Here is a 13,154-nt window from a genome sequence, read left to right as displayed (position 1 = left end):
TGTAGTGAGGATGGACCTAGAGTCTGTCATACAGAGTGAAGTAAGTCAGAAAGAGAAAAACAAATACTGTATGCTAACACATATATATGGAATCTAAGGGAAAAAAAAAAAAGGTCATGAAGAACCTAGGGGTGAGATGGGAATGGAGACGCAGACCTACTAGAGAATGATCTTGAGGATGTGGGGAGGCGGAAGTGTAGGCTGTGACAAAGTGAGAGAGTCGCATGGACATATATGCACTACCAAACGTAAAATAGATAGCTAGTGGGAAGCAGCCGAACAGCACAGGGAGATCAGCTTGGTGCTTTGTGACCACCTAGAGGGGTGGGATAGGGAGGGTGGGAAGGAGGGAGACGCAAGAGGGAAGAGATATGGGAACATGTGTATATGTATAACTGATTCACTTTGTTATAAAACAGAAACTAACACACCATTGTAAAGCAATTATACTCCAATAAAGATGTTAAAAAATAGTTGTGCAAATTTAAGATATTAGCATTAGCATAATACATCAGGAACTATCTCTAGGATACTGTACACAATTCATGGTTTTAAACTAACTGGTTCTGGAAAAGTTATTTTTTAACCATGAAAAAATGAATGCAGAATATATCAGAGAATTATATAACACTCATGTACCCTCTACCTGGAATTCAATGTAAATGGTTTGATCAAAACATCAGGTTGTACACCTTAAATATATACAATTTTATTTGTTAATCATACCTCAATAAAAGTGGAAACAAAAAATGTAAATGTTTTTTCACATCTGCTTCAGATTTTTTTAAAGATATAAAACTTTGCAATAACATAAAGTCTTCTTTAGCGCTTTCTGACCTATTCCATACTAGCCTCTAATGAATGTTGTGCTTATCATTCCAGTCCATATTTTTATACTTTATTATAAAAATGTACATCCATAAATAATGAAGTATTGGTTTATTTTTAAAAGTCACATACATTGTAAAATTCATATCATACACTCATTTTGAACTTCATATTTGTATTTATAATCTAACCATATTGATACTTATAGTTCTAGTTTGAGTGCTGAATAGTGACCATCTATGCATATATGTTTGTTTACCCACTAAAAAGTATTATTTAGACATAAAGTATTTACTGGGTTATAAAATAAAACCATAGGAAATGTTTAGATGTGGAAGAGACCTTGGAGATCATCTGGTACAGGGTTTCTGAAGCTGCAGTTCATAGAACCTCTTCTATGAATGAGATTTAGGTCTAAGAAATTTTGAGCATCCGTGGGAGGAGCATTTTCTGCAGAAAGGGCTAAAGCTTGATCATATTCGCAAAGAGATAAACGTGTTAAATAGTTATGTCCTAAGAGAGTGGAGAGCATGTGGTCTAGTTCCATTCTCTCATTTGACATGTAAGAAGATTGAGCTCCAGAGAGGTTAAGTAATTTACACAAAATCATAGCGATAATAGAGCCTGTTCATAGACCCAGGTCTATGTGTTGCTTTTTCAGAACGCCACATGGGTGGGGGTTTGTGCCTGCTTGTTTGTTGATTTCTTATACAATATAATATGAGTTAAGTTCCTTTCAACTTTTTAGTCTACAAAATACAGTTCAATCTTTTTTTCTTTTAATTATTATACACTGCTGGTGAGGAGGTAGTAAAATTGGTATACTCCTATATTACTGGTGGTGTTGTAAATTGATATAATCTTTTGGAAAATAATATGAGATGATGAAGTGCCAATAAAACATTCATGGCCTTTTGGCTCAATTTTTTTTATATTGAGAAAAAAATTCCTAAAATCGGACAAAGCCACAAGCACAAAATGTTCATCAATACAGTATTATTTGTAATAGTGGAAAATATCCACTAATAGGATAATGGATAAATCATGGTTATGTCCACTCAGTTGGATACTATGTAGGCAATTAAAATCAAAGTTTTATATATTAAAAAAACCCAACAGGATGAAATACTTACAACATAATATTAAGTGAAAAAAAGATATAAAATTGGCTTACATTATGATGACAATTTTGTAGAAAGTCTGCACTGGAAAAAAAACTAGAAGTAAATACAACAAATGATAACTGGCCCTTTAATTTTTCTTTTCTTGATGCAAAATATTGAGTAATTATGGTCATAACTTTTAAAAAGCAAATAAAAACAATACTATCATTGGATGCAAATACAATGAATGTTAATGTTTTCATCATCTTCAAAACATTCAGAGATACTTTCTTTTTGTAATACAATTTCATAAGCATTGGAATGCTGTCTTCAGAATTATGTGTAAGATTACCAATTACAAGTTGGTTGATTGCTCACAAGTCAGCTGGCCAAACAGTGACTCAATTTCTATATACAACGTTGGACGCTGATTTCTGTATTGTTGTCCTTAATAGAATTGGTTTCTGCATTTACTTGACAAAAATCATCATTTTGTAATCATGTTATGTAAGAAATTAAGAAGATATTTTTCTGAACGCGGTTTTCTTTTTAATTTTTTTTTTTTTTTTTTTTTTTTGTGGTACGCGGGCCTCTCACTGTTGTGTCCTCTCCCGTTGCGGAGCACAGGCTCCGGACGCGCAGGCCCAGCTGCCATGGCTCACGGGCCCAGCCGCTCTGCGGCATGTGGGATCTTCCCGGACCGGGGCACGAACCCGTGTCCCCTGCATCGGCAGGAGGATTCTCAACCACTACGCCACCAGGGAAGCCCTTTAATATTTTGATGTTTAAATTTATTATTTCAGTTTAAACATTTTCTTGATGTAGGGTCTGCTTTAGGATTTTGTCATACGTTCTTATTCTGATATTTCTGTTTAGTTGAGCTATCAAATTAGAACAAGCATGTGTTCATCTAAAATCAATTCATTTCCAGTGTCTATACACACACACACACATATTTTTGTTTCTTTCCTTCCTGGTCAATAAACACTTATAGCGATATATATATCGTGTATGTAGCATGTATATATGGTTACACACGAGCAAAACCAACAGGGGGCGAAATACAATAGGATTAAATTTGACAGACTATATAGATTTTTCTTGCTTTAGTGACTGAGCAGTAACAAAAAATCCAGCACCTCCACAAAGCAATTGGTACTCCAATTTAAAGTGATGCAGTCTCCGTATATCTTACAGCGACTGAGTTGTAAAGAGACAAATGCGTGTCTATTTTAGTGCTCCAAGTTAAGTTGTCTAGAACATTGCAGAGGCGGGATCAACCCTGATGAACTGCTTTTGTCCTTATCTTTCCCCTGATTTGTATAATGCCTCCACTCAAAGGGTGGCCACTTCCCTGTGGCTGAGGGGGTGTTTTCCAACCTTGTTTCTTTGCGTAGCTGATGAGCTTTGGTATTCCGGAACGATTTAAAATCATTCAAATTGCCGGTGCAGGTTTGGCAAAAGTGAGCATAATGAGCACGCGGTAGAGCTCAGGATTGCAGGATAGGACCCCGGGGTCATCATCCCGGACGATAACAATAATCCTTGCAGCCTGGCGGTCTGGTTTTTACAGTGGCCGGTATTCTACATTACAAAGGAAGGGGAAAGGTTGTAAAAATGCAAATGACCAAGACTGAAGATAGAAAACTGTTATGACCGCTGTTAAAGAAACGCGGAAGTTGATTTGATTTCTTTAGTTTCATCGAACAGTCTTCCGCGGCATCTATGAAAAATGACCACCGTCTAAATACGTTAGCAATATCCCCCAATTTTTTTGTTGGTCTCGAAGACGATTTGTCAGTTCGGCAGCTGCTTTCCCTCTTGTTTTCCATTTTAAATTTGATTTAATTCTTCTCTGTTATTTCAATATATCAGCTTCCTCTTCTGTCAACTTAAATTAGAAAGAGGAAGGGACTTGGTGAACAAAAAAGTCGTTTTTCGGGGTGAAAAGGGCAAGCTGATAAGTGCTCTCCAGTAGGTTTTTGGTGGAGAAGATAGGGCTCCGTATTTCAAAACCTTTGCAATTTTTTGCAATTTGGAGAGCAAGAGACTTAACTCGGTCCTGAGCTGAATGTTGGTTAGCCGGCTGAGGAGCACCTGTCCCTCTCCCGGAGCGCTGCCTCAGGAGCCGCGGAGCGCGAGAGTACTTCTTTTCCCCTCACAGCTCGATGACTCGCGAAGAAGTCAAGAAAAAGGGCAGCTTGCCCGCACCTAAAATGGCGGCCGGCGCTCTGAGCGATAGCGCCTGCGCAGGGGTAAGCTTTCTGTGACACCGATTCCCCAGTAGTGTCCTCCCCCCCCACCCCCCAGCACCCACCAGCGCCCGGCCCCGACCTAGCCACCTGCGCCCGGAAGTGACGTGTCGGCGGCAGCGGTTCCCCCGCTGCATGATGGGAGAGTGTGTGGAGTGGGCGGGGGGTCTCCGCGGAGGAGGAGGTGGAGGCGGCGGCGGCGGCGGAAGAGGGCGGAGGCTAATGGGATGGGGGTCTCGCGGCAGCGCTGAAACTCCGGGTGGGCGTCCATGGCGCTGCTTCGCTGACAGGGCTGAGAGCAGCCTGCCTTCCGCTCTCACTAGCTCCGCGTCCGAATAACCAGTCCTTCCCCGGGGAGCCAGTTCCTCCTCGGGCCCCTGAGCCATGCCTATCGAGGCCGCCCCGGACGAGCCAGGTAAGCGCCACCGCTCCGCACCCCCAGCCGCGCGGGGGAAAGAGGATAGGGGACCTGGCCCAACCCACCGGCCGGATCCTCGCCCGGGCCGGGGGCACCTGCCGCGGAGCTGGGGGCTGCGGGGACGGTGCCGGCTCTGCGGGCCTGCGCGCTCCGGGCTCTGTCCTCTTCCACGGCGGGTGCGGGGACGCCGGCGGCGGCGCCCGAAGCACACGGCCCCTCCTTGCCATCCCGGGCACCGGCCGGGGAAGTGAGAGCCTTTCCAACGTCCCCGGCTGCCACCGTCTTGACCTGCCCCGCAGCTTCCACCTGCCCACAGCTCCGCACCGGCCGCTCCCTCCCGGGAGCTTGTTGAGAAGTTTGGGGCTTTGCTCCGGCTTCCTCTTTCTCCCTTCCCCTCCCTCGTGACAGGTGTAAACACTGCTTCGCCCAGGCCCTAGGCCAGCCGCGACCAGAATGTGATGCTTCCTAGGGTCTCTGAAGCAAGCGGATTTTGAGTCCTCCAACAGGCAGAGGAGACGGCACCAGAGGTCCTTCATCCCTTCCTGAGAGGACCTTTTCTGCTCCCTTCTGTACTTCTCAAGAAATAGTCTGCGTCCCCTCCCCATACTGCGTGCGAAAAGTTGGACCATTATTCTTTAAGTGTCCTGTTTGGCACGTGCTATGTCTTACTTGGGCAGGGGACGGAGTATAGGGTGAACGGTGGTAGGATCTTTTCACCATTAGGAAAGTGCTGGGAATGACTACGTTTTTCTCTTGTCGGTTAATTCAAGTTACAGCTTGGTTTCCCACTGAATCTTCTATTAGGGCCGAGAGAGGGACTAACCCATACATGGAAATATTTTACTAGGGAGCAAATGAAACAAAATCAGTAGTTCCGTTTCAAAGTTCTCACTTTAGGAGAAGAAAAGTAAAACTTTACTTTTGAACTTTAATCTTCCCTTTCACCAGCTACGTTTTAGTTTTTTGGTAGGATGGGAGGTGGAGACAGTTTAATCCTTGATGTTACATTTAATCGTTGCTTTTTGTTAACCTTTTAGACATGGATATATGCTAAACTCTAAGGGAAACAACTGTTTCAACGCTATTGTGTTGACATAATCTACACAGTTTCTCTACATTTTATATGCTTTGCCAACTTAAATATTGGCTTTTGTAGTACTCATTTTTAACTCTTTGCATAAGTAGATGTGTTTAAACAAAGTATCTATGGTAGTCTTCTAAATTTTGTCCACGATGATATTTCACATGTATTAAAAAGCAGATCCTGTGTAAAACATCTAGGCAAGTAAATGTTACGTATTAAATGCTCATTAGATCGAATTTCTCTGTTTATGTATCATTATATTAACTTCAAGACATAGACGCCCTTTTCTAGATATCTATTAAAAGCATAGATATTCACATAATATGTAGGACATTAAATTTTAGTGTTTTCTGGTCTTTTGACCTAGAGACTATTATAAAAATAATCCTATAATCAAAACAAAGAAAATGTATCCACAATTGCATTGATAAATTTCACAGAATCCAGTTGTCTACAAAAATCTTGTAATCTAGGTGAATCCTATTTTATTTTTTTTAAATTTTATTTTATTTTAGTTTTTTGGGGGGGTATGTGGGCCTCTCACTGTTGTGGCCTCTCCCGTTACGGGGCACAGGCTCCGGACGCACAGGCTCAGCGGCCATGGCTCACGGGCCCAGCCGCTCCGCGGCATGTGGGATCTTCCAGACCTGGGCACGAACCCGTGTCCCCTGCATCGGCAGGCGGACTCTCAACCACTGCGCCACCAGGGAAGCCCGTGAATCCTATTTTAAAACATCATTTTTAATTTTAATTTTTTTCTACTTACAGTAAGTTAAAAACTTGTTCAGAAAAATAGTGAAATTTGTCAAATAATGTTTTATTTTGTGTGGAATTCTAAAGTGCCTCCCTTAATAGTCTAAGAAGTCTTTGAATAGCATCTCATTGAGGGATTACCCTACCCCTTCTCTCCCAAGCCTACCCCAAAAAACTCATAAAAGGAGGACATTAAATTTTTAGGAATTTTAAAACAATCATACATTATTTAAGTCAAACGTTGATATTCATATTTAATTTTACCTACAATTTGCAAGTTAAAAAATACCCTTTTCTCTCTATGCTCAGCACTTTTCGTTCCTCTTTAAGTAGGCTAGTGAACCTTTCTAGCCTGAAATTTATAAGTATTTCTAGTTTTTACACAATTTTGGAAATATCTGGTGTTATATGGAGTATATATACATTTCACTGTGATAATTAATCTTTTCTCAATCAATATATATACACACGCATACATACACATAAACACACAATCACAGATTCTTTTGCAACTTTATATGATAGTTAACTAACACTGTTATACACTACTGCCTGTGAGCAAGATACTTTTTTTGTTTTTTTGGCTGTGCCATGCGGCTTGTGGGATCTTAGTTCCCTGACCAAGGATTGAACCCAAGCCTTCGGCAGTGAAAGCTCAGGGTCCTAACCATTGCATCGCCAGGGAATTCCCAGCAAGATACTTTTCTAAGTGATTTATATGCAATATATTAACTCATTTAGTCCTTACAACAACCCTGTAAGCTAGGAGGTGGTATCCCCACTTTTCAGAAAAGAAACTTAGGAACAGAGATGTTAAGTAAGAGCCAAGATATAATAGTTTTATTTTTCATATTTATATACTCTTTATATAGTTTTTAAAACACGCCAATACGATATATTTTATGGGAATCGTATAATATGTAGCAAAAGTATGAAAACATGCATTGGAATGATAAATTCCAAATCAGTAAAAGTTACCTCTGGAGAACTGGAGAGGAATAAGGGATCTAGGAAGAGTCCATGGTTTTTCAGCCATAACTGTACTGTCTTTAAAATAAATCTGAAGCAGATTTGGTAAAGATTAAGATTTAACACAGCCGGGTGGTGTGTGCCTGATCATTCACTGTTTGTATTTTTCTAAACTTTGTTGTATGCTTGAAATCATAATAAAATACAAAGTTCAGGTTTTTCATTTAAAAACAAAGGATCACTCTTATCTTTCAGCAGTGTATATTTAAAAAGAGGACAGGATGGAGTTAGTGTTATTTTGTGTTGATTTCCTTTATATAAGGAGCTTTTAATTGAAAATATTTGAATTCAGAATTGTTGCCCTCCCAAGGGTCTTCTGCAGTAACTTCCCTTGCCTGGGCTCTTCTCTAACTGCTGCCATCCATCTCAACATCCCTGTATCACACTTCTAATGTCAATTTCTGCCCTTAGCCTAGGGTAGGACTTATAGGTCTGGATTAGATGTATTCCCTGGGAAGGAGAAAAGGAAGACACTGTATGTGGGGAAGAAGCAGGGAAGTAAGGAGTTTTGGAAAAGAGAAAAAAGAGGAAAAATAGGAGATTTAAGACTCCATCCTATCATTCCTCAGTCACCACCACCTCTATTCCTAATAACTAACTTAAGTAAACCTTGCAGAGATAAATTGCTAATAAATTAAAGGTTGTCTGTATGCTCAAAGCTTAATTTACAAGCACTATTTTGGTGAGTAGTTTCCAGAGGAAAATTAAGTAGTAAATTAGAATAAATTCAATGCATGTTCTATTTATGTAAATATTTACAATATGCCACAAACCATTTCAATTAAATATATACTAACATCATGGTGTTTTCTTCCTTTCATTCATTTCTTTCATTTCATTCATACAGCAGATACCTATTGAGCACTCACTATATGTCAGGCCCTGTTCTAGGTGCTAGGGTCACTGAAATGATCAAATTTTAAAAAAATAGCCCTCATAGAGCTTCACTTTCTTGCCATTTGTATATGTGTGTGTGCACATGCATGTTTGTGTATGTGTATTGGAATCAGAGATTTACAGTGTGAGAGGGCAGTGTTGTAGGGCTTCGTAGAAATTCTAATGTCTGGTTTTTTTACTGTGAGATGGGAAGCTATTGCAGGGTTTTGAGTAGAGATGTGACATAATCTATCTTTTAAAAGGATCTGTCTGGCTGCTGTACAGTAAGTAGATTATAGGAGTGCAAGAGTGGAAGCAGGAAGATTTCAGTAGGAGTTGGTAACTGATACAGCTAAATGATCATTTTTTAATGAATATGAATGTCAAATCTGTGTGTAGTACTCCTGAAACTAACATAATATTGTCCATAAACTTTTTCAATAAATAAATAATACATCAGAAGTTAAAAATAAAGATGATAATAGTGGCTTGAACCAAGATGGTAGCAATAGAGATGATGAGAAGTGGTAGGACAGTTACTAGAATTGAATCCTCTAAGATTTTCCCCATTGCTAAACTCAAAAAACTCAGAGGTACATACTCCCTTCTGAAAAGTCAAGGCCCACACATCTTACTTTCCCAGCATACTGCCTACTCGCTTCATATATCCTACATTCCAGCCAGACTCTATGATGTGACTTCCTGCTCTTTGACAGTTGCCCCATGCTTTATCTTTAGTGCCTGCCGTTTCCTCTGTTAATTAAAATCCTTTGCATTTCAAATTCTCTTTCATGAAGTGTTTTTTTTTCTCATTTTCACCACTCTTTCCAGTCAGGTGAGATCTTTTTCTTAGAATCTTTAAAACCACATTTTACTTTATTTGGTGTTTATATTCTGCCTTGTATTAATTACTTTTATTGTCTTCCTATATTGGTCCTCATAATTAATTATAAGTTTCTTTAAGATTGTGGCTGTATTACTCAGTCCTACCCCTTATAGAACCTATATCGTATGTAGCAGATGCTCAGTAAGGTACGTGTGTGTGTGTGTGTGTGTAGTTTAATTTTTTAAAAGTCTTATTACAGAAGCATACAGAAGCATCGTAGAAAATAGTCAATTAAAAAAAATTACATTCCCGTTACCCAGGGATCCCACTGTAAACAGTTCAGTGCATATCTTTCCACACATATATTTATGTATGTGTACTTTTTACCTGAATGAAATCTTATCATACAGACTGTTTTGTAGATTGTTTTGATTAGGCAGTTAGACTCCCTTACCACTTCAAGAAATTTTCATCTAAACTAATATTCAAGGCCATATTCAAATTCTCCCCTAGTTGACTCAAAAATGTCCCTTTACAGCTGACTTGGCCAAAACAGCATTCACTCCATATTCTTCTGGTTATTAAAATTATGAAAGGGTAATATACTTTTACTATAGAAAATGTGGAACATGTAAAGAAAACTGGTATGCCTCTTAGTGGCAAGTATCCATCTGTTTTAACACTTGGGACAGAGTAGCACTCAATAAATATATATATTTAAAGGAATAATAGAAAAATATGTCATTAGTCATCACACTACAAAAAGAACTGTAAACATTTTGGTTTACATTTAGTTTTGTTTTTTCCCTATGGATATACTAGTGTCCTACACACATAGATGTATGAATGAATCATATTGTATCTCGGTGAACAAGTTTGTAGGTAATTTGGTTATTTCCATAGGACTGAGTCTTAGAAGTGGAGTTACTAAATCAAAGGGAAAGCCAATTGCTTTCTAAGAGGGTGTAATAAAATCACTCCTACTAGCAATAGTCGAGAGCACCCATCTTCCTGTAATCTGCTCAGATGGTCAATAAATATGCAGTTTTAAAATTGTTTACCTGAATTTTTATTTTGAATTTGGGCTTTTCAGCAGCATGGAATGTTTGCATAATTTAAAATTTTTTGAGGGGTTTAAATGTGAGACATATCCTTGTTGATAGAGGTTAAAATTGTTTAATGTCATGCTCTTTTAAAAATAGCTCTGATTGTTAGCTAGATATTTAAGTACAAGAAATAGGATATTATTTTCTAGAACTATGTTGTGCAATATGGAAGCCAGTGGTGCCACTTGAAATAAAGCTAGTCCAAAGTAAGATGTGGATTAAGTATAAAATACCAGATTTCAAAAATAATGTAAAATATAGATTTTACATTGATTGCATGTTAAAATAATATTTTGGATACTTTGGGTTGAGTAAAATATATTAAATTAATTTCACCTCTTTTTTAATTGGCTACTGGGAAATTTTAAATTGTATATGTGGCTTTATTGTATTTTGATTGGACAGTGCTACTCTAGAGTATGACATTTTTACCTATGGAAAAGAAATTCAGGAAAACTTCATTGTTCTAGAAAGTAGTTAATAGTTTTCTTAAAATTACTTCCTACATTTAAACCTGTCAGTGTGTTTTTTCCAGTATACTCAGTTTGCACATTTTTCAAATTATGTTTTTTATTACAGACTATAACTTATTGCAGTTCTTATGCTCTGAAAGAAATATGAGTAGTAGGAATTGGGGGAGGGTGTTAGGAAACTTACTTGAGGAATTGATACCTCTTCTAAGAATTGAAGCATGTGTGGGCATGTTTTATGCAATAGGATTGTAGGTGCAAAGGCCTTGTGGCACAAAAGAATGTTATTTTCTGACTTTCAAAAACTGAAAGAAGGCCTAGTGTAGAGCATTGAAAACAATAGGGAAGGGAGAAGGAATCTGTGATGGAGAGATGGGAATGGCTTAGACTTTATTAAAGATTTTTTTTAAATCTTTATCACAAGCAGGGGATTGATGTGAACAGATTGACTTTTTTTTAAGTTTATTTGTTGTGATTGTTGATGAGATATTTCTATATATATATATTTTTAGATTTATTTTATTTATTTATTTTTGGCTGCATTGGGTCTTCATTGCTGCACTCGGGCTTTCTCTAGTTGCAGTGAGCCCCGGGCGATACTCTTCATTGCAGTGCACGGGCCCTACATTGCGGTGGCTTCTCTTGTTGCAGAGCACGGGCTCTAGGCGCGCGGGCTTCAGTAGTTGTGGTGCGTGGGCTGGTAGTTGTGGCGCGTGGGCTGGTAGTTGTGGCTTGCGGGCTCTAGAGCACAGGCTCAGTAGTAGTGGCACACGGGCTTAGTTGCTCCATGGCATGTGGGATCTTCCCGGACCAGGGCTCAAACCTGTGTCCCCTGCAATGGCAGGCGGATTCCTAACCATTGAGCCACCAGGGAAGCCCAGATTGACTTTTTAAAAGATTACTTGGGTTGGGCATGATTGAATACTAATCAGGGAGACTAGTTTAGATAATGGAAGCTTACACCAGGATGGAGTCAGGGGAGTTGGAAAGAGGTACAGGTATTCCAAAGTTGAGAGATTCATGAGATAAAAATAATTCTTTAGAGTTAGTGGAGGATGGGGAGCTTTGTCAAGAACGGCTCTGAAGTTTCTGGCTTAGTGACTGGGTGGGTGGTGGTGCCATCTGCCCAGGGTTAGAGAGCCCTGGATGAGGACCGAGTTTGAGGAAGAAAAGCTTGGGTTCTGTTCTTCTTAAGCCCAGTTCCAGGTCTTTGAGGACCTCAAGTGGAGAGGACTGTAGAGAATTGGTTTGGCTGGACTGGGCTTCAGGTTTGAGGGCTGGGCTGCAGGTAAAAATCTGGGAGTCCTAGAATGTACTAATTAAACCTTAGGTGGATGAGATTGTTTGAAGGAGAGTTGAGTAAGAACAGAGCCTAGGTGAATCCTGGAAGAACTTATGCCACTAATTTGAGTATGTTCAGTACTTACAAGAAAATGTCAGTTTATTTTGAAGCCTACTTGTAAAAGTGAAAGTAAGGAGTAAGTTAGATCAAATAAGTTAAATACTTCTGTTTGACTTATATGTATTTGAGTAAATAATCTAACACAATTCTTATTTGATTATTTGGAAACATACCTTTTTCCTGCAATAGAAAACAAACTGGGCTTCCCTAACATCAAACAGGCTGGGAATATTTATGAATAACTCTTGGTATTTTTGCTACATTAGTAGATCTAAGGAAAAATTATGTAATTATCTCCATAAATACTGAAAAGTCACTTTAAAAATCCATTTTCTGATTTTTTTTAAACAAAGCAACTTAAAATAAGAATTATTAGAAAATTCTGTAATATGATAATATACCTCAAACCAAAAATCAGTACCTTAATTCAGTATCCTAATTAAGGGGAAATACTAGATGCCTGCTATCACCACTACTACTAAATCTGGTATTGGAGGCATTAGCCAGCACAATCAATAAGGAAAAAGAGACATAAGAATTGGAAAGGAAAAGGTCAGACTACCCCAATTTGCTTATGATGTGATGGTATTACTGTACAAGTAACAAGAGCTTTCAATTTTATAAATAGTACTCAGCAGTTGGAAAATAAGATAGATGAGCAGAAGAAATTAAAAAAGGTAAAGTCCTTAACAATAAACTTAATAATAAATGTAAAAACCCAACATTGCTGTTTCAGTTTTATTAACAATTCTGTGTTTAGGTAATAGAAATCATTCTAAGTCATATCTTCTTATTCTTTAAATGCTGACTTTAAATGATACTTTTCAAAGTAAGACTTCTAGGAGTAGGATCTTTAATATTTGTATACATCTTAATGAGACCACAGGGGTTTTTTTGTGGTTTTTTTGTGGTTTTTTTTTTTTATTTTTTAAACATCTTTATTGGAGTATAACTGTTTTACAATAGTGTGTTAGTTTTTCCTTTACAACAAAGTGAGACCACAGTTT

At 38.5% G+C, this 13,154-nt stretch overlaps 1 protein-coding gene across 5 annotated transcripts in view; it reads left to right on the top strand.

The window, feature by feature from the left end:
• Positions 1–4,276: 4,276 nt before the first annotated feature.
• Positions 4,277–13,154, top strand: part of AFTPH (aftiphilin) — a 63,330-nt gene continuing 54,452 nt past the window's right edge. For 4 of the 5 annotated variants that reach the window (XR_009338071.2, XR_010835521.1, XR_010835522.1 and 1 more), the window contains exon 1: positions 4,279–4,598. The gene's annotated coding sequence lies outside the window, so the exon portion shown is untranslated. Of the gene's footprint in view, positions 4,599–13,154 lie in introns of all 5 variants that reach the window. The other variant, XM_059078695.2, reaches the window with a different exon arrangement.

This window comes from Kogia breviceps, chromosome 11, assembly GCF_026419965.1.
Source record: "Kogia breviceps isolate mKogBre1 chromosome 11, mKogBre1 haplotype 1, whole genome shotgun sequence".
NCBI classification, from domain to species: Eukaryota; Metazoa; Chordata; class Mammalia; order Artiodactyla; family Physeteridae; genus Kogia; species Kogia breviceps.
The sequence above is the reverse complement of the archived record's forward strand: the minus strand, read 5'-3'. Positions and strand labels throughout refer to the sequence as shown.